This window comes from Cupressus sempervirens, chromosome 5, assembly GCF_028749045.1.
Source record: "Cupressus sempervirens isolate cs-2001-9-10 chromosome 5, ASM2874904v1, whole genome shotgun sequence".
Lineage (NCBI taxonomy): Eukaryota > Viridiplantae > Streptophyta > Pinopsida > Cupressales > Cupressaceae > Cupressus > Cupressus sempervirens.
The window spans coordinates 559,937,228-559,961,909 of record NC_143122.1 but is presented as its reverse complement, the minus strand read 5'-3'; positions in this window follow the sequence as shown (position 1 = coordinate 559,961,909).

The window sequence follows — 24,682 nt, the reverse complement described above, 5'->3', positions numbered from 1 at the left end:
AATATGTATTCCTATTCCAATTTTATTTATGTTAGAAAACATAAATTTTTGGGTCCACGAATTCCCCATCAAATTTTGATTGAAGCAAACAGAGAATAAGAATACATACCCCCATTTTCTATTCTAGAATAAGTATACCAAAATAGCTATTCCTATTCTTGCAGCCAAATGGGTTGGCATTGGGAATATGAGTGGAATAGGCATATGTAAATTCTTAAAATTTCAAATCCTCTATTTGGGTGCATCAAATTGGAATTATGAATAGGAAAATGTATTCAAATTTTGGCCCAAAAATGAGCATTTGCAATTTCACCTAAATAGGTAAAATTGGAATATGTATTCCTATTCCAATTTTATTTATTTTAGAAAATATAAATTTTTGAGTCCATGAATTCTCCATCAAATTCTAACTGAACCAAACAATAATAGGAATACATATTCATATTTTCTATTCTAGAATAACAATTTTAGAATGTGTATTCCTATTGCTATATTCTTATTCTTGTAGAAAAATGGATGTGGAATTAAAAACATAAACTTTTCCTATTGTTATACAAGGAAATAAGAGTCCTAAAATACTGACATCATCAAACACAAACAAATCCCACCTTAGTTTGGCCATCTTCCATGTGGGGAAGCAAGCAACACCAACCAAGTAGGGAATTAAGGATACATTTTAATATATGGAAGTCCACCAAAATACATATAGGGTAAACTGATAATTATTCTAAGTTATGCCTTGCTTAGTGTATATCATATATATTAAAATATAGTATATAATATGAGGATATCTAATACACATTTTAGTGAGATTTTTTTTGATCTATTACTATATCGGGGAAATTAAGGAGACCCCATAACCACTAATATTTGCGAAGGATTATAGAGATCCATATGAGAAATAAAACTTGGGAACAATGTTTTGAAATGAGTAAATCTATTAAAAAAATAAATGATCACAAGGGATCATTATTAGAATGGATTTTCTAATATCATTATCTCACACAAGGAGTCTAATATAATAACCAATACTATGGATAAGTCCATAAGAACCATTGTACCAATCTAGTGATGCATCTTTTGGATTTTAAAAATGTTGTACCATTTGAAACTCATAGTTCTTTTTCAGTAAGTGTGTAATTTAGGATCTATAAAACTTTTCACTTGTTGAATAAAATAACAAATTAACTACATTCACTACTAATCCATCTCATATCTTAGATCTCATATACTATAATGATAAACTCTAAAACTAAAATGAAATCTATCTAAGCATAACATCCATCAACATGAAAATGTAAACTCACAACACAAAGATTTTGATAACCCATAAACCCTCCAAGGTGAAGGTAAAACTATTGTGGGGATGACACCCACAAATCTTTACTATTGCAAGAACATAGTTCACCTTTTAGGGCTATAGTTTGATCACTTTTGATGATCCACCCTATGAGTGATATGCTTCATTAAAAGCAATATAAGACTATTAAATCTACCTTGAATAAAGACTTCAAACTTACAATGAAGTAAGCATTCTCTTAGGAAATTTAATGAAGTCTTTTAAAATCACTACATTAAGAGATTTTCCTTGAAATATTGGTTAGAATGTCTCACTACTTGATCCTTCAATTTTATCTATAAAGATTATTAAATATCTCCTCTCTTCAATGTCTAAATTTGTTCTCCTTATATAATTTTCTTCATTCTACCTTCACTACTAGGTTGCTTTGTCTGATCTCTCTATAGAAATTAGCCTTCTTTTCTATGTTTTTAGCATCTTCGCTCATTCACAATCTTCCTTCACATGCATGACACTCTTTAACACTTCCATTGTGATTTTAGGTTTTGACCCCTTCTTAAATAGATAATTGTGGAAGGTTCTACATCATAACCAATGATCATGAATGAATTATTTTATCATTTAACCCTTTTGATTTTTTCATTGGTTAATTTATCTTTCTTGGGATTAATGCCTTCTGACAAAAAACACAATTTTCTCTTTAGTTGTCTCTATAATCCATAAATGTTGCATAGAAGTCAACCAAAATGATTTACATAAATGTTTTTTTCAATACAAACATGTGTGCTAAAACTGGTTTACTCAGCAATTAAATTTTTTGATGCTTAGTCATAATTAACATTCATGCTATCTCTCAATTTATATAGACTCGACATATATTGACTGACTCATCATAAGTTAACTTTACATTGTTTGACTCATCATGTAGAGTAGCTCAGTCTCTATTGGGGTGCTTGATAACATTTTCCTTGCTCGACACATAGTTAAATATAAACAACTCCATGTAGCTTGACCTTCTTTGTATGACTCAGTCATAGTGATGACCAACTGATACCACTTAGAAAATGTCTAAATATTTGAAACTAATAGGCAACAAGGCTTAGGGATAAAAAATCTCCCCCTTTTACATTAGTAGCAAAAACATTTTCTAATGACTTAGCAATTCATTATAATTTCAAAATATATAAAATAACACTTCCTCTGAGATTGTGATTTGGTCTTCAAAAAACATGACTTTGCCATACAATATAGATACATGTCTATGAACTCTAATGCTAACTCACTTGATTTTCTTTGCTATGATTCTAAACATTGTGGATTCCCTTGTGAATGGTATCATGAATGATTCCCCCCCTTGTTTTTTTCACACTTTGGCTTGGGGTTTTCAGGGGTCAACTTATACTTACCATTTTAAATTTTTTTTCTAAAGTTACCTACAATCCTTTATTCCATTTGGTTTGTACTGATTCCAAAAATTGAATCAGGGTTTCTAGGTTAGCAGCTAGATCAATTAAGCTATCCATAGTTGAGAGATGTAGATCTATCTTAACTAGATTATGTGTAACTGATAGCTCTTTTTGAATTATTTTCAAATGGGGTAGCAACATGAGTTTGATTGAAATTAATTTATCTTGATCTTTTTTGTCTTTAGCCATCAATTTGGCTAATATTCTCTAATTAAATGTCAATTTATTATATGCATGTTAGCTTGAACTTGTGTTCTTTCTCAATGAAATAGTACGAGCCTTCAAATCTGCTTGAATTTTATCAATGAAGTGTTGATTCCTCATAGTGAAGTAATCAGCATCACAAAGTTTCATATACAAAGAATAAATAATTGTAAAAACTCCTTCTAGACTAGTGGTAAGGTTCAAAATCCCAACCTTCCTTATTGCAAATTCTATTGAGACTTTCTCCAAAACTTTGTGCTCAAACTTCTTCTCAGACCATCTCATCATTTTATCATTGGTCGCTACATCTTTATTATGTACTTTGTCAACTATATACACTATTGGTCCAAATTTAGATTATGCTCATTTACATCATGAATATTAGGACCATCACAAAAAATGTCCTTAATGTCATGAAGTACCTTATTTTGTTTGTACTCCCTCCTTAGTTTCTCTTTCTTTTTCTTATGACTTACCAAAGCCTATAGATCTTTCTATTTGTTCTAGGGTCATATTGTCAAGCTCATATTTGGCATAGTAATAACCTCATCTAGACTTATTGTAGTCTCTAGTATATCAACTTTGTGTGCCAATAACTATGACCAAGGGGTGTTCTCACTAGGTAGTATTATTTACAATTGTTTTCCCTTTGTACTCGGTCCAGGTGTCTATTGTTCAGTATGCTCCCATTGAGTTGATATAATCTATTAAACAGGTCTAACAGTTAGTACATTAGTATAAATGGTACTCACTAGCTAAATAAGAGCTTGAATATCCTCTTTCTCTTTAGGGTTCTTAATATCTCCCGACTCTATCTTCTTTTCTCCCTCTTTGACACCTTTTGCAGATTGATCTGCTTCACCTTTCTCATTTTCTTGTCCTTTAGTAACAAGAGTAAATTGTGGTAGTAAAATGATTTTCTTACCCTATTTCTTACCACTCATGTCTAAAATAATTATAATTGATGTAACTTGCATAATATCAGTTGTTGCACTATCAATCCATGGATACTTTTGTACTTTCAACAAAACTAGATTCGTGTACGAAAGAGAGATGTCTGAGGTATTTGATTCAAAAAATTTCAAATTTTCCTCACTTAATTATTTTGATTTTGTGGTGATGAATTAGGAATATCCTCTATGGTCAAAATATCATGTTGTTCACTCTCCTTTAACTTCCTCACTTCTTCTTCAATTCTCTCAAGTTAATCGTCATCTTGACTTTCCAGTCCTACAACATCTTTTCCTTTTTCCCCTTTTTCCACTTCTTATGGACTAGAAATCCAAATTCTTTCTTCCATATCACAATGCTCTCCTTTTCAAATTCATCATATTTAATCTTCAAAATTTTATATGCCCTCTCTTTTGGCTAAAAAATCTTTGTAAACTCTTTTAGGAAATAGACATATGTGTCTACCCTGAATTAGGCATTATTTGTGCTAATTTTGTCTCTCTTATTTTCCTCTTAGTGGATAATGACCACTTGTATTTTGCATCTAATTTGATGTATAAATCCTCAAGAATACCTTTTCCTAATTCTATGGCTATGGATTTGAATTTGATCATCATGTCCATCATAGTTTTTTCAATCCTTTCTTGATCATCTTTAATCAAAGAATCATGCTTTTCATATACCTGATCAATGGTCATGGGAGGTAGTCTAGGTATGATTTGAAATTTTCTCAAATCATTTGACATGATTTCATCTTTGTCATCCTCATCCTCATCAAGTCTCACTGTTAATTTTCTTCTCAGCCTCTCAGGTAGGCTTTACTTAATTCCTTTAGTCTTTTTCCTTTTACTGGGATTACTTTTGTCTTTGTAGTGGGGGATTGAGCTGCCTTGGATCAAGTCATAATTCTCCTCTTTGGCTTAGGTTAAGGAGGTGTGAATTTCATCTTCACATTTCTCTTTAGATCCTCATTAACCTTAGGATCAATAATAAATAATTCTTTTGTTTAGTTTCCTTGGTCTCAACAATAACTAGCTCTTTACCTTTTAATTAATTGTCTTCTTCTTCTTCTTCATTAGATTCTTTATCCTTTCCTTTCCCTTGAGTAATCTAAAGTTTTCCTTTTCCAAGATTTCCCTCAAGATGTTCTACCATCTTCTTTCATTTTCTATCCATTTTGGGCACTTTTTTGGCAAGATCATTTTAATCTTGTCTAGCTTATAATTGTTGATGAGCTCAATATTCTTGTCAAATTCCTCAGATAACAACACACTAACTATTGCACTACCTTCATATACATTGAACTCATATTGTATTTTCCTTAACCATGCAACCCTTTGTAATGCTACTTGTGCATAAGTGTAATATATGCCTACCATGAGACATGTATCACCAAAATAGTGGTCCATAATAGCCTCAAAGTCTTCTCACAATTTTTCAATGAGAATATTGATGTATTCAGTAACTGATCTATTCCTATCCCATGCAACTATGCCAAAAGTAGGGAAAGAATTCCACACATAGAAAAATATGCAAACTAGTAATGATCTAAACTTACAAGAAATGTTCTTCACCTTCTGAATCTCTCCAAGACTCTTCGATAGTTGTAATAGTTGCAACTCAATAAGGTCATAACCATGATATTTCTTTACAATCATATAACTTGGGTTAACAACTATGTAAGGAACATTGTTTAGTCACCTTGATTGATATAGTTTGTGTGTAATTACACATGTAACAAAATCATTAACTAGATCTTTATTCCCATCTACTGACATTTTGGGGTTGTTCTACTTGGCCTTTGTCTAGTCTTCAACAATGTACTTTGGAGCACATCTCATGGTCTTTGCTCTATCTAGGGTGGATAACAAGTGATTCCACAAATGATTTCTTTATTTATCTTTATGGATCCATCTTCCAACCATAATTTTAAGTCATGTACTTGGCTTAGTACAATCTTGATCCATTCACTTTTGAATACTTTGAAAATTCTGGGGCACAAGTAAGCCCTTTCTCAACAATAATCTTATTTTCATTTTTTGGCTCCATTATCATACAACTTATCATAGGATACTCATAATTTATAATCTCCATTTTTTATAAATTTTCATATATAGCACAATCAAAGATCATGAACATTTGGTACTCTATATGGAATTGATAATAAGGTGCCACATGCATCTCTAGTCATACAATGTTAGGGTACACAATAAATTTGGGTGGAGGACATTGATCATCCCTCACAATTTGTGCATTAATCTCTTTCAACATTTCCTTCGTAGATACAAATTGTTAGGAATAAGGTGTCTCAACCTTGTATAATTCCTATTCTTATTATTATTTATTTTGTAAAATGTATTTTTTCAAATAATATGTAAATGTGAGTGTACATGTCTAGTTGGCATGTTGATCACTTACATGTGTCAACATCTTGAAGTGTGTGAAGGAGATCATGGCTGAAATGGTTATGACAGATTCCTATGACACATAAGAGCTATGATAGGTGTAAGAACATCTTATGACATGAGGAATATTTGGGCGCCCAAGAATGAGTGGTTGGTGTGTGTAAGAGAATATGCCAAAAATAGGTTGGTATGACGGATTCCCTTACACTTCTCTTGTGACTGCTAGTTTTGGCAGATTCTATGACAAGTTGTCATTGCCTATTCAAGGGATGGATGCCCTTTTCTTGGTATTGCATGTACATGTGGCATTGTGCATGGTTCTTGGTGGTTGAGCCATGAAAAATGCCCAACTCTTTTATGGGCATTTTGTTGGGTCTTAAGATGTTCATAAAATGGGTATTGCATGTTGTAATGCAGTAGAGTGGAAGAGAAAGATAAGACGATATTTGCACAGGGTTATATTGTCAGATTTTCTCTAGAATGGAGCAAGATGTAAATCTCCATGTGAAGGCTGAAAATGTATTGTAACTAGTTACTGAATAATACATTAGCTTGATGGTTTGGAGGGTGGGGTTTTTTACCTAAAAACGTTTTCCCTATGTATATCTGTGTTCTCTATTTTGTCTAATTCTTCTAGTTCTATGATTGTAGAGTAATAATCTGTATGTCATAATGCTGCTGAATTTTGTTTAGATCGGTAAATTGCAATCACTTTCCTTTAAGGTTTTAATTGTGGAAAATCAACTATGTTTGTTTTTGCTTTTATGGCATAGTAGTATGCACTTGTATTTGCTGATTAGAAGTTGTACAAGGAAGTATTGTATACAAGATGTGCATACTGATCTCAAATGAATTTATGGGGTGCTCTCATTTCCCTTCAATTGGTATCAGAGCCCATTTTTGTGAATTGCATGTTGTTTGCATGGGAGCATTCACAGATTTTTTGGTTTTGGGTATTTCTTCTATTAAGATTTCTTAGCTTGCAGAGCTTGAAGAAGTTTGGTTTGAAGAAATTAACTGATAATTAATCCTTTGATGATTGGAAGTCTTGCAATTGATTTTTTCTTTCAGGAGACAACAGACATTTCTTGAAGGATGGTGAAGATAGAGAAAATAGAGTCGGTCATGTTGAAATGACATTGATCTAGAGCTCTTGGTTGATAGTAGAATAACTCTTGATGCATGGGTATTTGAAGGTGTCCCTTTTGTTACCTAGAATGCATTGAGACTATGGAGTTGATCATTGGATGATCTGGAAGCTTCTGGATAGTCTCTCTCTCAGATGCATGTACTAGTAGTGGTTGTGGGATTGGTCTACAAGTAGGCCTGAAGTTCCAGTACTATGTTTTCCTCTTAGATGTTTATACATGCATGGCTTGGATTCTTGTTCACTAGATTCAAGGGGTTTATAGATTTTCCTATAAAAAAAAAAATCAATCTATGATGTTCATCTATGATAATCCATTATTCTGGGTTCAGTTGTTTGGTATTTTTTTTAAACTTTGAGTCTTCCAGATGAGAAGTGGGTGTGGATGTGCATGGGTGTTCTTAACCACAATTTTTTTGCAAGTTTTGCATGTTGAAATAAAAGGCTTGTGGTTTTTTGTAGATCTACTAAAGAGCTATTTTTTGGACTCTTGTTCCTTTAGAGTGGTACTAGATGAGAGTTGTAGTTCTGCATGCATGCATTCTTTGTGCATGGTGAGAGGAGGTGTTTTTCTTTCTCTGCATAGAGATGTTGGTACATGATCAGTCACTCAACATTTTTGTGGTGATGCTTTGTTGGATTCCTGGACTATGGTGTTTGATGTGGACATAATTGGCAAATCAGGTTTGTGCTTGATCTGGTGTTGGAGTCATGTTGTCTACGTGATTATTCTCTTTGATCTCATTTGTATATGTCACTAATGTGATAGGGGGTTTGCATGTTGCAATTATTGGATCTACAAGTTATGCAATAAGGTGGGTAGGCCGCCCATTTAATTGTAGTGGGATAACTTGGATGTGGACTATCTATATCCACTAGATTTGATTCAGTGTTGGTACAGACTTGTTAGCTGACCTTGTTTGTGGTCACTTGTGCATTTTTGTGGTTGCTTTGAGATGAGAGGATGGATGATATTTGAGTACTTGGATAGTCAGTTATGGAGTCCTAAAGCATGGTGATTTTCCTTAGTGTGGGGATCTTGGTTTCACCCAGTGTGATGTGTGAACCTAGATGATTTTCAGATTTGGAGGATGCTGTGTCATATGCTTGGAGATCTTGGTATCACATTTTAGTGGGAGCTTTGGCAGTGACTGTATTTTTTCCATCATATGGTGGTGGATGATCTTCTTTACTGTTGCAGATGTTGGAGGATGCCTTAGATCCTATTGTTGTAGAAGGGTCTTTCATATTTGTTGGTTCACTAGTTGGAGATTGTATCTTCATGCGATTGGAGATATTGACATCTTTAGGATTCAAGGGGTCCTTGGTATAGATGTTGTTTATGCTTTTATTTTATATGTTATCATGGTGGCTTTTATGTCATGGTTCTCTCTTTATTACTAGCTTAGAGTTGTGACATGATACAGTTATTTGATATGATCACATGAAGCATGTTATCTCTTTGGAGGAGATGGTTTAGATCATGATGTCATGATTATGTTCTTGATTCCATGGTTGGAGCTTTGACATTGATCTTGTTTTAGTTTCTTGGTATTAAGTACTTTGATCATTTTCTTGATAATTCATGACAATGCTATGTTGCAGTGGAGTTTTGCATGGAGTGATTGATTACAGGTGCTTGTGGATACTTGGAGACTTAGGTGAGGCTAGAGTTCTCTTGAGATGAGAGACATGTTGTTGAGATGTATACTGTTGATGAGATTTCAGAAGAAAGTCCGAGGAGCCTACACCTTTGTTGGATGTGAGTTCAATAGAGACCTATGAGGAGATTGTTCTTTGATAAGTCATAGGGTGACTTGCATATCTTGGAGGAGCATTCTCATTCCCCACTCTTGGTCTACTTGGCAGTTTATCACTTGAGAGGTATTGCCCAATGTTACTTTTAGGTGCTTTATTTTTTCTTTCATATTTGTGGATCTTGAGCTGCAGTTAGATGGTTCTGAAGGATTCATTATGAGAGATGGATAACATGATTATCTCCTTGAGGTGTACTTTCATTTATGATGACAATAGGAGATGTTAGTGGGCTGATTTCCTGAAATGGGAAATGGAGTTGTTTGATCTTCTTTGAGAGGCTTACATCCATGTAGATTCGTGATATCATATTATGTTTGATATGTTGAGGTTGAACAATTTTGGATGTTGTGGCTTTTCTCTTGGGTCTTTGAAGGAGATCATGCTTGGCACAGTTGACATTAAGAAGTGTTTGTAGAAGGACATGCTACATGCTTATGGTTTGCAGCTTCTTTCTTTGGTCTTGGTTATCTTCTTGAATGTTTGGGTTCACATAACATTATTTTTTGAGAATTTTTTGGAGCTATGTGGTCACTCTTTTGTGGTAAATTGTTATCACTTGTACTTCATTATTTTTGGTGATGACAAGCTGGTTCCTTTATCTCTTGTCTTTGTTGGATGTGGAGAACATAGGAGATTTGTGGAGACTGGATGAGAGAGATGTTTCTTGCAGTGTTTTTTGCTATAGGATTTGCATATCTTTATGGATGGTGCTTGGTACTACATGGTTTCACCTTCTTTGTGCTCTTATTAGTAGACTCAATATGCTTTTGATTTTTCAGATTCGACATTATCCATGCAGTGGGAGTTCTTGTATTTGTTTGGTCTTCATCGTCTGGTTTGCACATAGAGCTTGAGGTTGCAGTTTATGGGTTGGTTATGTTGCTGGCATGATTTTTTTGGTGTTTGATACCTTTGAGGCATGGGTGATTGGATGAGTTAGCATTTACTGTGGATGCTATTTTCAATCTCGTGGGTTTATCAGTTCGTTTGGACAAATTAGTTTGGTTGTTGTTCTGGCTGATGTTTTATCTTATTTTCTGGAGGATGACTTCACAGTTTTGTTGGGCTAAGAACTTGATATTTATGATTCTTCTATGTAGCTCATGAGCATAGTGGAGTGGTGGCAGTCTTATGTATGCTATGGTCTATACTAGACTAGACATTGCTCAAGTAGTGGGAGTCCTGAGTTGATTTATGGCTAATCCTAGACGGGTACATTGGGATGCAGTTAAGTGAGTATTTAGATATTTGAGGGGTACATCAGATTACTCCATATGTTATCATGGTAACTCTTTTGGATCTCCAAATTTATTTTGTATTCATGCGTTTGTCGATTCAGATTAGGCAGGTGATATTGGAGATCCATCAGTGCTTATGTGTTCACTATGTTTAGTGGTGCCATCAATTGGATGAGTAAGCGAAAACTTGTGGTTGCTTTGTCCACTACAGAAGCTAAGTACATGGCTGCCACTCATGATTGTAAGGAATCCATTTGGCTTAAGAGATTGTGTTCTGATGTTGGTGTTGATGCAGAACAGATTTCTATTTGGTGTGACAGTCAGAGTGCTATTTGCCTTGTGAAGAATCCAACTTTCCATGCCAGAATGAAGCACATTGATGTGCAGTTTCACTTTGTGAGAGATATGGTGGAAGATGGAAAGGTAAATTTGGAGAAGGTAGATACTGTGAAGAATGTTGTAGATGCATTAATGAAACCAGTGGGCACTGAGAAGTTCAAATGGTGTTCGGATTCTATGGGCCTTTCGGCCTATACCGGTTAGTTCCTATTATGTTTCTGTTGCTCTTACAAGGTGTTCGACAAGTGGGAGAATGTTAGGAATAAGGTGTCTCAACCTTGTATAATTCCTATTCTTATTATTATTTGTTTTGTAAAATGTATTTTTGCAAATAATATGTAAATGTGAGTGTACATGTCTAGTTGGCATGTTGATCACTTACATGTGTTGGCATCTTGAAGTTTGTGAAGGAGATCATGGCTAAAATGGTTGTGACAGATTCCTATGATGCATAAGAGCTATTTAAGGAATGACCTATGACAGGTGTAAGAGCATCTTATGACATGAGGCCTATTTGGGCACCCAAGAATGAGTGGTTGGTATGTGTAAGAGAATATGCCAAAAATAGGTTGGTATGACAGATTCCCTTACACTTCTCTTGTGACTGCTATTTTTGGTAGATTCTATGACAAGCTACCATTTCCTGTTCAAGGGATGGATGCCCTTTTCTTGGTATTGCATGTACATGTGGCATTGTGCATGGTTCTTGGTGGTTGAGCCATGAAAAATGCCCAACTCTTTTGTGGGCATTTTTTTGGGTCTTAAGATGTTCATAAAATGGGTATTGTATGTTGTAATGCAATAGAGTGGAAGAGAGAGATGAGAAGATATTTGCATAGGGTTATGCTGCCGAATTTTCTCTAGAATGGAGCAAGATGTAAATCTCCATGTGAAGGCTGAAAATGTATTGTAACTTGTTACTGAATAAAACATTAGCTTGATGGTTTGGAGGGTGGGGTTTTTTACCTGAAAAGGTTTTCCCCACATATATCTGTGTTCTCTATTCTATCTAATTCTTCTAGTTCTATGATTGTAGAGTAATAATCTGTATGTCATAATGCTGCTGAATTTTGTTTAGACCGGTAAATTGTAATCACTTTCCTTTAAGGTTTTAATTGTGGGAAATCAACTATGTCTGGTTTCGCTTTTATGGCATAGTAGTATGCACTTGAATTTGTTGTTTAGAAGTTATACAAGGAAGTATTCTATACAAGATGTGCATACTGATCTCAGATGAATTTCTAGGGTCCTCTCATTTCCCTTCACAAATGTAGTGGATGCCATTTCAAAACTAGGGTTCAACAATTTCCAAACCAACTTAAATCATCATTGTAAAACTTACTTAATTCTCTAGATCTTTATCAGTGGTATACTATGATTCTCTTGTTCTTTCATAGAAATCAACTTGATTGCCTTTGAATTTCCTGTATGCAGTGAAATCACTTGGTAAATAAAAATGAATTGCAAAATTTGATATATACCTTTAATTTTTCAATTTTGGTCTATAATAAATGTGTTGTACTAAAGTAGGTGCATAACAACTATCTTAGTCTTCACATAGCTAATGTGTTCATATTTCTATCTTTTTGCATCAAATACTTGGTTTATATTACGTAGCTCAATCAATTCTATTTATTTCATACAACACATTGGCTCAATCGATGTAAACTTTTGGTCTATATTGTAATGCTTAGTTAATACACATAGTATTAGTGATGCTTGACACTTTATAGTGTAGCTGATTCCATTAACCAATTCCTCCATCATAGTGCATCTTAGTTCATGCTGGTATAGACTTTCAATCACATCTCTTGTTAGGAATTGGTTTGCAATATATCATTCAAGTGTATGGATCCTTATATACCTCTTTTTCTTAGTTGGATGTGGTGTGATCACTTGATCTATTGGATTTAGTGATCTTTGTTTTGTTTGATCCAGTACTTATAGCTTTTACTACCTTTTTCTAGGTAAGGTTCAACTTCTTTTTTTGTTCCATGTTAGTTTTTTCTTTTCCTTTGTTGTGTTCATTGTTTGGTGTTGGTGCTCGAGTCTTTTAGTTCTTAGTAACATATCCAACCTTGAGACAACTAAAAAAAACTAGGATTCCATTCAACCATTTATTGGAATTGCCTTTGAAATGTGTACTGATGTAATTTTATGGAATGTGTCCATACTCTCCACAATAATGTCAATTATACCATGTGTTGTAATCCTAGTTGTAAGATTTACCTTTCTTAGGTGCATGTGTTTGCCCTTTAGATGTCTAGCTAGATTTTTCTTTGAATCTACATTCTTGAGCTCTATGTCTATATTTTTGATAGATGTAGCAATTTCCTTCAAATTTAGGTACATTAGGTTTATCACTTACCTTTGACCTACATTCATGTGCTTGATGTCCTTGTTTCTTGAAATTGAAATAATTTCTAGTAAACTTAGGGTTAGGATTTTTCTTAGTATTATTTCTTAGGAAAATATTTTTTGTGTGTCCTAATTTTCCACAATGATGACATGTTGGTTTTCCTCTTGACTATGCATTTTTTTCTCTCCACTCTTTGATGATTATCCTTGCTTAGTAGATGAACAATGCTTGAAATGTCTTAGACTAGAAGTATCATTGGATGACCTTGGTTATCTCACTGGTTCTACAAAATATCTTATATCTTCACTTGGTTTATTCATTCTTTCCAAAAGTTCTTTCTCAGATCTGAACTCATTCCTTATTTGGTCACTCTATGGTATCAATTTTGTGATTTTTATGTTCTTTCTGGTCAACTCCTAATTTGCATGTAACAATTGATTCATCATATCCAGCTGATTATTTATAAGCTTTTTCACATCATATTTCCTCTCTTCAAGCCTAGTAGCCATTTTTATTTTATCCTTTTTAGCCATAATTTAGTCTTCTTTATCTTTCTTCTTTTGTTTAGTCACTTCACATAATATTACTGATTGCATTAAGAGATTCACCCTGATACACCTGTTAGAATGTCTTAGTACCCTATCCTTTAGTTTTCTCTATGAATCCTATTACTTGTCTCCTCTCTTTAATTTCTAAATATGATCTCCTTATCTAATTTTCTCTAATCTACCCTTTACTACTAGGTTACTCTATTTGATCTCTATATCAATCTTAGCCTTATTTTCTTTGGCCTTAGCCTCTTGTCTCATTCACAATCTTCTTGCACATACATCACATGCTTTCATGCTTCCATTATGATTTTAGAGGTTGATCCCTTCTTAAATAGATAATCATGGAAGGTTCTAGATTATAATCAATGATCTAGAACACATTCTTTTGTCATTCAACCATTCAAATGTTATGATTAGTTAATCAACCTCTCTTGGGATTATTGCCTTCTAAAAAAATGTGTGATTTTCTCCTAGTCTGTCTCTAACATCCGTAAATGTTGCACAAAAGTTAGCCAAAATGATTTATATAAGTATTTATTCTAGTATAAAAACATGTAGAAACTGATTCTCTCAACAATTGAATATTTTGACACTCGATCATAATTAAAATTTATAATGTCTTTCAACTTCTATAGACTTGGCATATATTGACTAACTTGACATAACTTAAATTTATATTGTTTCACTCAGAATGTATAGTAGCTCAGTCTCTACTGAGGTGCTTAGAAACCTTTAACTTGCTTCACATATAGTGAAATATAAACAAGTCCATGTAGCTCGGCCTACTTTGGATGGCTTGGTCAAAGTGATGACCAACTAACTCTACCTAAAAAGTGACAAAGTGTTGGAAACTAATAAGCAACAAGGCTAAGAGATCACTAATCATGTTCAAGAATCAAAGACTTTTGTGTTGTAAATAGAAGAGGAGTAACTGAGAGGGGAGGAGTGAATCAATTACTACTAAAATAAATCCCAAATCCCTTAGATGTTAATGCAAAATGCAAACTGGTAACTGAATATTGTTGAAGCTTGGTAAACACACATAAAATTTTGTAACTCGGTAATAACTAGATTAGCTTAGTAAATGATTAACATATAAAGCTTTAAATGTTATTTGTGATTACAATTACTTTAATTTAGATACAAACACATAAAATAAAATAGCATGAACACATTTGACACTAGAATTTAATGTGGAAACCCAGTTTGGGAAAAAATAATAATTGCAACTAGTTACTATTTTTCACTCTTTTGAAGTGAGCCCTGTTAGAAGCCAACCTTATTAAAGGTTACAAAACACACTATTAGGTGTGACCCTATTTGAAGATTTAATCACCTTGTTAGGAGTGGCCTTGTTAGAGGTCTTGAGAACAATTCATGGAATTGCCACCTTGTTAGAGGATTTGCAAATAGCTATTAAGCCAACACTATCAGGAGATTTAGATCACTACTACAATGGTTAGAGAGTATCAATGAGATGACCTAATTTTAATGCAACTAAATTATTGATTATAGATCTCTATTCTAGCTTGTACTTGATCCTTCGTGATTGAATATAACTTGCTGCTCCCTAAGAATATTTTGTTTCTCCTTCAAATTTTCTTCCTCTTATCATTATTAAATCTTCAATCACATCTTCATACTTTCATTCTTTGAATCACAACTTGACCTTATATCTTCCACTATGTCAAGTCAACTCAAATACAACTTAGAATAATCAATATTCATCATCTTAGTTGGCTAGAATCAATAGATAAATTAATTTACCTTAATATTACAAAATAAGAAAATCCTTCATTACCCAACTCAACTTGGTAGAAACTAACTCAGAAATGATTTCCTTTGTTAACCAACAAAAGCTCAGTTAACATTAAAAACTTGTGAAAATCCTTTGGCAACCGAGTGAGCTAGTTAGCATTGGTTCCATCCAACTTTCCTTTATTAACTGAGTGAGCTCAATTAACACTCACTTTTTGTAACTTTTTTTTTTACGCCTGAGTGAACTTGATATACACTACCTTCTAAACTAGGAAAACATAGGAATGCTTGGTAGACACTTAGAACTATCTTCACTACCCAAGTGAGCTCAGCATATACTGACTAATAATAATATGACATTTTTGTAATCATCAAAGACAACACACAATTAATCAATTGTACAACAATCTCCCTCTTTGGCATTAATGGCAACACAACATGTCATAGTACAATAAAATTTTGAATTTTAGACTTGAGAAATCCCTCTATTAGTATGAGCTCTTCCTTTCACTAGATTCTATCTACAATAGCTCCTATCAAGTTCATTCATAATTCTCTCCCTATTTCAACAAACTTCTTCTTTGGAAAAATTCTCCCTCTTTGGTTTCTAACATTATTTAGGTTCCAAAAATTTCTCAGAGATATGATAGTAAATTTCTCCCTCTTTGACAACACATTCTAAAGACAGTGATTATGTAAATACCAATGTACCTTATGTACTAATTCATCTACAATATACCTTTGCCAATTTTGCACCAACTGATTGATCTTCAATAGGTTCTGGTTGATACATCACTAAACTTTATTTAGTGAATTTCATATAGTGGAATGACCCCTAGCTTTCCTCTTAGATATAGAAATGCATCCATAGGTAATGGCTTGGTGAAGGTGTCTCCAATCTATTCTTTTGTATTCACATATTCCAATTTGACTTCTTTACTCTACACTAATTCTCTTAAGAAATAATATTTTATAGTAGTATGCTTTGTTTTGGAATTCATTATTGGATTCTTTGATATGTTGATTGCACTAGTGTTATCACAATATATGACTATTGGATCTTTGATCTCTACCTGCATTCCTTCCAATAGTTGTTTGAACCAAACAATGTTAGAACAATTGACTGCTGGTACTACATAGTCTACCTCTAATGTGGATCAGGATGTACAATTTTGGTTCTTGCTTGTCTAGGATACTAGTGTCTTACCAAGAAAGAATGCTCCACCACTAGTGCTTTTTCTATCATCAATACTTGCTTCCAAATCAACATTAGTAAACACCTTCAAGTTTGAATTTTCTCCAAGTTTTTACTATAAGCCATATTCTTTAGTACCTTTTAGATATCTCATGGTTCTTTTGATTGACATCATGTGATTTTCTCTAAGATTTGGTGAGAATCTTGCCACCATACCAATTGCTACTACAATATCAAGCCCTATATGCACTAAATATTGTAGTTTTCCAATCATTGATCTTTATGTAGTCTAATCTACTACCTTGGAATCAACATTTTTGGAAAGCTCATGTCTAGTAGATGTAGAGGTTCCAACAGGTTTTGGATCTTCCATTCCAAATTTCTTTAGTATCTCCTTGATATACTTGGATTCAGTGATGTAGATACCATCTTTGTTCTATTTTATTTGCAATCCAACAAATTATTCTATTTCACCAAACATGGAGATCTCAAATTCTTTACTCATTTCTTCTGAAAATGCTTTGCATGAGTCATCATTGCCTATGAATAGAGCATCATCAACAAATATTATTTCCAACACAATCTTCTTATCTAGTCCTTCTTTGATATATAGACTATTGTTGTCATTTTTCCTTTGAAAACCAATCTGTACCAAGTAATTATGTAGTCTTTCATACCAAACTCTAGGAGCTTTTTTGATACCATATAATGATTTTTGTAGTTTGCAAACCATGTCTCTTTTTCTAGGATCTACAAAACCTTTTGGTTACTCAATGTAGACTTCCTCATCAAGAATATTATTCAAGAATGCAAATTTAACATCTATTTGATATACTTTAATTCCTCTATGTGCTACTTATGCTAGTAAAGTTCTAACACTTTCTAGTCTTTTCATAGGAGCAAAAGTCTCACCATAGTCAATACCTTCTTCTTGAGAATAACCTTTGCACACTAATCTTGCTTTGTTTCTTGTTACTTTTCCATCTTCATTCAACTTATTTCTACATACCCAATTTGTACCAATTACATTTTTATCCTTGGGCCTAAGAACAAGAGTCCAATTTTTGTTCTTTTCCATCTATTATATCTCTTCATTCATTACTTCAATACAATTTTTATTTTCTAGAGCATCCTTAACACTTCTAGGTTCAAATTCAGCAAGTAAATCGTACCTTTTAATTTTCTTCTTGTCATTGTTTCATCTAATTTGTCTCCAATGATCTAATCAAGTGCATGATGCCTTCTAACATATCTTGCTAACACAACCTCTTTGGTCTTTGAAGGAGTTCCACCATCTTCTTAAATTTTAGTTTCAAGCTTGCATCCTTTTGTCTATGACTTGGGTCCATTAGGTTTAGTTTGAACTAGCTTCTTAGCCTCTGATTGTGACTCAGGTCCTTTTAGCTTGGGTTGCATTGTCTACAACTTGGTTTCTATTGAAGTTTTTGGGGACTCAAGAGATGAAGCTTCTTTTCTCTCAAGTAGATTTGGAAAGGTATTAGGTTTATAGTAAACAAATCTTCTATAATATTCAAAATCCTTGTTGATTTCTTCTTCACTCTTTTCTACAAATTCATCAATTTTGACATGTGCACTTACTATAATTTTGTGAGTAGACAAATTTAAACATCTACATGCTTTACTTCTGTAGGAGTATCCTATAAATATGCCTTCATCACCTTTTACACCAAATTTTCCTTTTCTAGATTCTTTCAATATATAACATTTGCTACCAAATACTTTCAAGTAACATACAATAGGCTTGTAGTCATACCATAGCTAATAAGGTGTTTTGTCTGAATCTTTCTTTAGTTGAACTCTATTCAAGGTATGAAATGTAGTGCTAATAGCTTCTTTCTAGTATTTGAGAGCAACATTTTTTTCAATCATCAGGGTTCTTGCACAGTCCATGATAGATCTATTTATTCTTTTAGCTATACCATTTTGTTGTAGTGTGCTAGGGGCTAATACTTTTCTTTTGATTCATCTTTCAATGTAGAAATTATTGAATTCATGGGAGATGAATTCACCACCTTTATCTAATCTTGAGCATTTCAACTTGTTTCTAGTTTCTTTTTCTACTCTTGCTAGATACCACTTGAATTTTTGAAAGGCTTTTGATTTTTCTTTTAGGTACATTACTATCATCATTCTAGAGTAGTCATCAGAAAAAAAGAATGAAAACATTTTCTCCACTATAACTCTCTATTCCAATAGGTCTAAATAAATCTATATGAACAATTTTCAAAACTTCTTCTGATTGATAGTTTTTTCTCTTGAAGCTTGTCTTTCCTATCTTACCAATTTGGCAAATCTTGCATAGACCCATGTCAGGTTTCTTCAAACTAGGAATACTTCTTACTCTTCTATGTTTTCTTATTTTAATTAGATTATCAAATTTCACATGATAGAGTCTTTTGTGCCATAACCAACTTTCTTCTACTTGAGAAATAAAACATGAATAATCATTAAGATCAAGATAAAATAATTACCTTTTGTTTGTTTGCCAGATCCAACCATATTTCCTTTTCCATCTAGTAATTTGGCCAGTCTATTCATGAATTCTACCTTGAATCGAATGTTATTCAATTGTGCCACACTTAGTAGATTATGCTTTAGTCCTTCAACCCAATAAGCATTGTCACATACAAGTTATTTAGTCAATAAAATACATCATTTTCTTTTTTTGTTACAAGGTTCATTGTTCCAAATCTTACACTACCTCCATCAAAATATTCCATATGCTCAATTTTTTTTTTCACTAGTCATATGATGTGAGAAACCACTATCAATAATACATATATCATTTTTTACTAACATGAGAGATAAGTGTCATCTTGTCTCCTTTATCATCAGATTCATCTTTCACAGCAATATATACCATTTCATCTTTATTGTTATCAGAATCTCTAGCTATAAAAAAAGATTTCTTACCTTTGTCCTTGTTGTTCTTGTTATTCTTGGAGTCTTTCTTTCCTTTATTCTTATTACTTTTCTTCTCAGCCTTGATTTTCTTATTTGGACACCTAGTAGCAATGTGACCAACTTCTTCACAAGAAAAGAAAATTAGAGAAATTTTACCTTTGTACTTTCCTCTTCCTTTGGAATACTTCCTTGCAAGTAGGGCTTCAACAAATCCAAGATTGATGTCTAAACTTTCTTTTGATGTTTCATCTTCTTCACTTCCTAATTGATTGGACTTTGACTTTTTAGCCTTTTCTTTGAGTGTGAGTTTAGCTTTAAATGCAAATTCAATATTCTTTTTATCAAGAACATAGTTGTCTAATTCAAAAGTTGTCAATGTAGTGCCTGCCCTAGTTCACATTTTTGCTATCATGGTTAGAATATGTTAGACTAGTTTTAAGTTGATATATGTGATGAGATTACTTAGACTCTACATTTCATATATGCATAATGATTATTTTTAGTGTTTGTAGTTATTAATGATGATTACTAGGATGATTTATTATTTTTAATGCAGGTTGTAGGTACCAGGTATCGACTTCCCTGAATTGCCAAGATGAGCATACCCTATCACATTATCTCAATGATAAGAGAGGGGAGATAATTCTCAAGTCCAAATCCCAACCCTTTAAGCCATTTTTCCTAATTGGAAATTAGGACAAGTATTTAAGTTGAGTACCCTCTGAATGCGTCGGATGACGTAATTTGTGATATTAACCCTTGGTTTGATTTTGTATGTATTTTGGCTATGACGAATTTTCATATTTTACCCTATGAGTCTTTGGTGTATTTTCTATTAATTAAGCCTAATTAAAAGATTTAATTAATGGTTTAATTTAATGGAAAATTAATATGATATTTTAATATTTATTTTATTTAATTAATTAGAAAGTTAATTAAATAAAATAATTAAATTTGAAGATAAAAATTATAATTTTAAATTTGGAATGTGACAATATTTATTTTAATAATAATATATTTGGAGTTCATTTTTAAATAAATGACTAAATAATATTATTATTAAAGCTAATAAATATTTTAGCAATTAAGTTTTGAAAATAAAATTTAAAAGTGGAAAATATATTTAAAATTATTAAAAGATTCTAGATTTCATGTGATTAAATATAAATATATTAAGATAGAACACATGGAGATATTAAAGTTAGTGCATGAGATTTAATAAATAAATTAATTAAATTGGAAAGAGTAAAGTAAATATTATTTTAATGTTTACTCACATAGGAGTTTGCAAATTCTTGAGAGTTGTTATGTAGACAACACAGGAGTTTGCACTCTAAGTATGCACTGGTTGTCTACACTTAGGAGTTAGCATTTTATTTGAGCACATGGTGTCTACAACCTTACGACTTATCTAGAAAGTTGGAGAAGACTCATGCTTAGTTGTCACGCTTATCTTCTAGTTGTTTCTAGAGAGATTCTAGATGCATCTTAGAGGCCTTTAAATAGAGGCTCTCCTAGTGTGTTTGGGCAAGCTTAAATGGAAGCTACAAGCTTCAAGCTTACATGCATTTGAGAAGCTCATATGCTTTTACATGCTTCTACATGCTCATATGTTTCTACATGCTCATATTCTTCTACATGCTCATATGTTTCTACATGCTTCTATGCTTCTTCTAGCACTTCTAGTCACTTGGAGGATTCGGTTGGCTTGGATCTTGGAGGAATTGCGAATGATGGAGAAGGAAGGGATTTTCTATGGACTTCTAAGGCATGGAAAATTAGCATCAGTGTCTAGGTGCACTCGTGATAATCACATATTCTAATTGCACTCTTTCTCTTCCTATCTTCATTGTGTCTGTTATATGTGTCTGAATACTCTTTGTGATTGAAACTCCAATTTGAAACTGGAATCTAGATATGTATGGTTGCAAAGAAAACAATAGAAAACCCTAGTTTCAATTTTAAAAGAAATTAGTTCTAATTCGGGTTCTGGTTTGAATTAAAATTGTTTGAATTTAGAATTGACAAGGATTTGAATTTGAAAATGGAAAGAAGGTTGAAATGGAAATTCTAGATTAAAAGTTTATAGGCAAACCTATTAGAGAGATTAATAGGTAAATCTAAAGATCAACCATTATAGGAAGAATTCTTAATTTATAGAATTGAAAAGTCCTAATTTGTTTAAAAGATATGTTTATGCTTGCAAACATCATTGTAAATGTTTCTTTTGCATATAAATTTATAAATTTTGCAGATATATGTATATATACCTATATATATACATATATATACACACACATATATATACATATACATATATTTATATACACATATACACATATATATATATATATGTACATATATATATATATATATATACATATACATATATTTATATACACATATACATATATATATATACATATATATATGTATATTGTGAAAATGCCACTTAAATTTTATTGAAAGGAATGTGAATCGCTTTTGTGAAGCGTTCATTAAAAATGCTTATATAAATTTATATACATATTGGAAGGCGGGCTGTACCCCACCCCTCGTACCCTCTGTTCTGTGTAGGGTAGGGTACCTGCGATGGGGTTGTTGTTTTAAAAAAATATAAAATGTGCATTTACGGGAGGGTATTCACCCCATCCTTACCTTCCTTTATACTGGTAGCAGCTTATGGTACTGTGCGCGGACAAAACTGTCGCATGAGTATGACAGTCCTGCACGGCACCCCAAACACGACATGACCTTTAACTAAGAGCGACACCGACAGTCCCAGAGGGGTCAGAGTACCTATGACCGCATCGATACCCGCACCAAAATATATGTAATACATGCAGGGTTCGGCATTAAGGTTTATTTGCTTTTGTAAATCGATTATTATAATTCAATTTTTATATGATGTTATTTATCATTATTTAATGTTAATAGTTTTATATATATATATATATATATATATATATATATATATATATATATGTTATTAATATTTAATAACTATTATATGTTTGATAAATGATTTTAAAAATTATTAATAATAAATTATCAATTATTATTTTTAAATCAGAGATATTAATATAGTTAGAATTTAATAATTATTTGATTAGTCTAAAGACTAATAAGAATGTTCTAAATGAATTAATGGAGATTTTAATGGGAATGATTGTAGATAGAACTAATGGAAAGAGATATTGAATTCATTAGAGAATGGATGACTTTTTAATATTATTTATTTAATGTATACTAAATATTATTTAATATGTATTAAATAATTACGAGATGGTAATTTATGTTACGATACTTTAAATGATATTGGATTTAATTGACAAGGGTCATAATCATTGTTATAACATTTAATAACCTTGTTATGATCTGAATTGTTAATACGTTATGTATTAATTATTGATATATCTTAATGGTGATTAGAGTTAGCTAATGAAGTTTATGCAAAGTTTCTCTAGATCGATTAATAATAGTTTTGATGAGTTTATTATTTATTAATGTTTGTTGGGACTAACAAACTATTAATAAATAATGGTTATAATAGTTATCAATAAAATCAATTAGAGTTAATGTAGTGGAGATTATTTAAAGATTGAAGCTTTGTAAAAGATATTAGTTTTAGATTTGGAGTATAGTTGATTTTTAATCAATTGATATTCATTGAATTGTTAATATTAATAATTAAGTTGTGCGATAGAGTCTTATTAGAAATTATTATCATTAATATGAATTTGTTAAGGAAATATTAGTATTCCTTAAAGAATGACAAATGTGGTCATTACAGATTTCCAATATAACTTGCTATTAAATAATAACAAGCCATTATTGAACTATTAATATGAATATTAGAGATTTGAACTATAGTTGACTTTTAACTTACAAAATTATAGTTAGTTATTAGTCAACTGATATTAATTGAAAAGTTGCCATGGATATGTAATTATTAATTAAATTAATTAGAGTTAATTAGATTTAATTAATAATCAAGTTATGTATTAAAGTTTTAATTGATATGCTCTAGCGAAGTTGTTAAGTATTTACATCAAGAATGATAAGTCTTATTCTAATGACTTGAATAATGGCTTTAGATATTTTAATGGTTATTAATTGTAAAGATTAAATTAAAAAGGCTCAAGATTTAGTAATATTTAATCAAGAACTATTAGATTGTTTGAAGGACATGGGTTGTGTAACTATGAGAATTGATTCATCTAATTGATCATTTTAATAAAGTTAAATCTTCTTATTCGAAGACTAGTAATTGGCTCTTAATCAATTAGAATATTGTTCTTAGTTAAATAAAGAGAACAACTTAATGATGATCAATTTAGTGAGTATTTACCCTTAAGCTATTCTTAGAATATTATTTCAAATAATGAAAGGATAATGCTATCGAGGAACAAATGGGTTGACTTGTAGGTCAAATGATAAATCTTATACTCTTGAAAGTATAGTTGCAAATAGAAAACTAAAACCTTCACACATTATTCAGCTATGTGATTCTAGTAAACCAAAACATGTGTTTGCATTGTGTATTCTATATGCTTCTTGTTTTGGGTTTTCGGTTGACTAGTGTTGACCAGTCTTAGGTTGTTACTAGAGGCTCAAGGGTTATGAGATTGTGATGGCATGTTGGTCTTATTTGGTCTCGATCTTTACAAACCCAACCATGGTAATGTGATCGTATGCTCTATGAAATGTTTGTATTTACTGATTTTTATTGTTCATTAGTCTTCATGTGTGGAGCTGAGATGTATATGTATCTGAGACACTTGAGCTAATCATTTTTGGGTCATCGATTAGTTATCCTTGGATTATTTTCTAGTCACCAGGATGGGACTGAAATGTGGATTTATTCTTGATGATGTCATGTTGTGACATGTTTGACTCAACCATTTTGGAGTCTTCGATCAGTATGATTTTGAGATATTCTTGGTTGCTTGTTGAGAACCAATGGATATTGTGATTTATTTTGAGAGGTTATTGAGAGCCAATGGATACTTATGATTATCAGTGA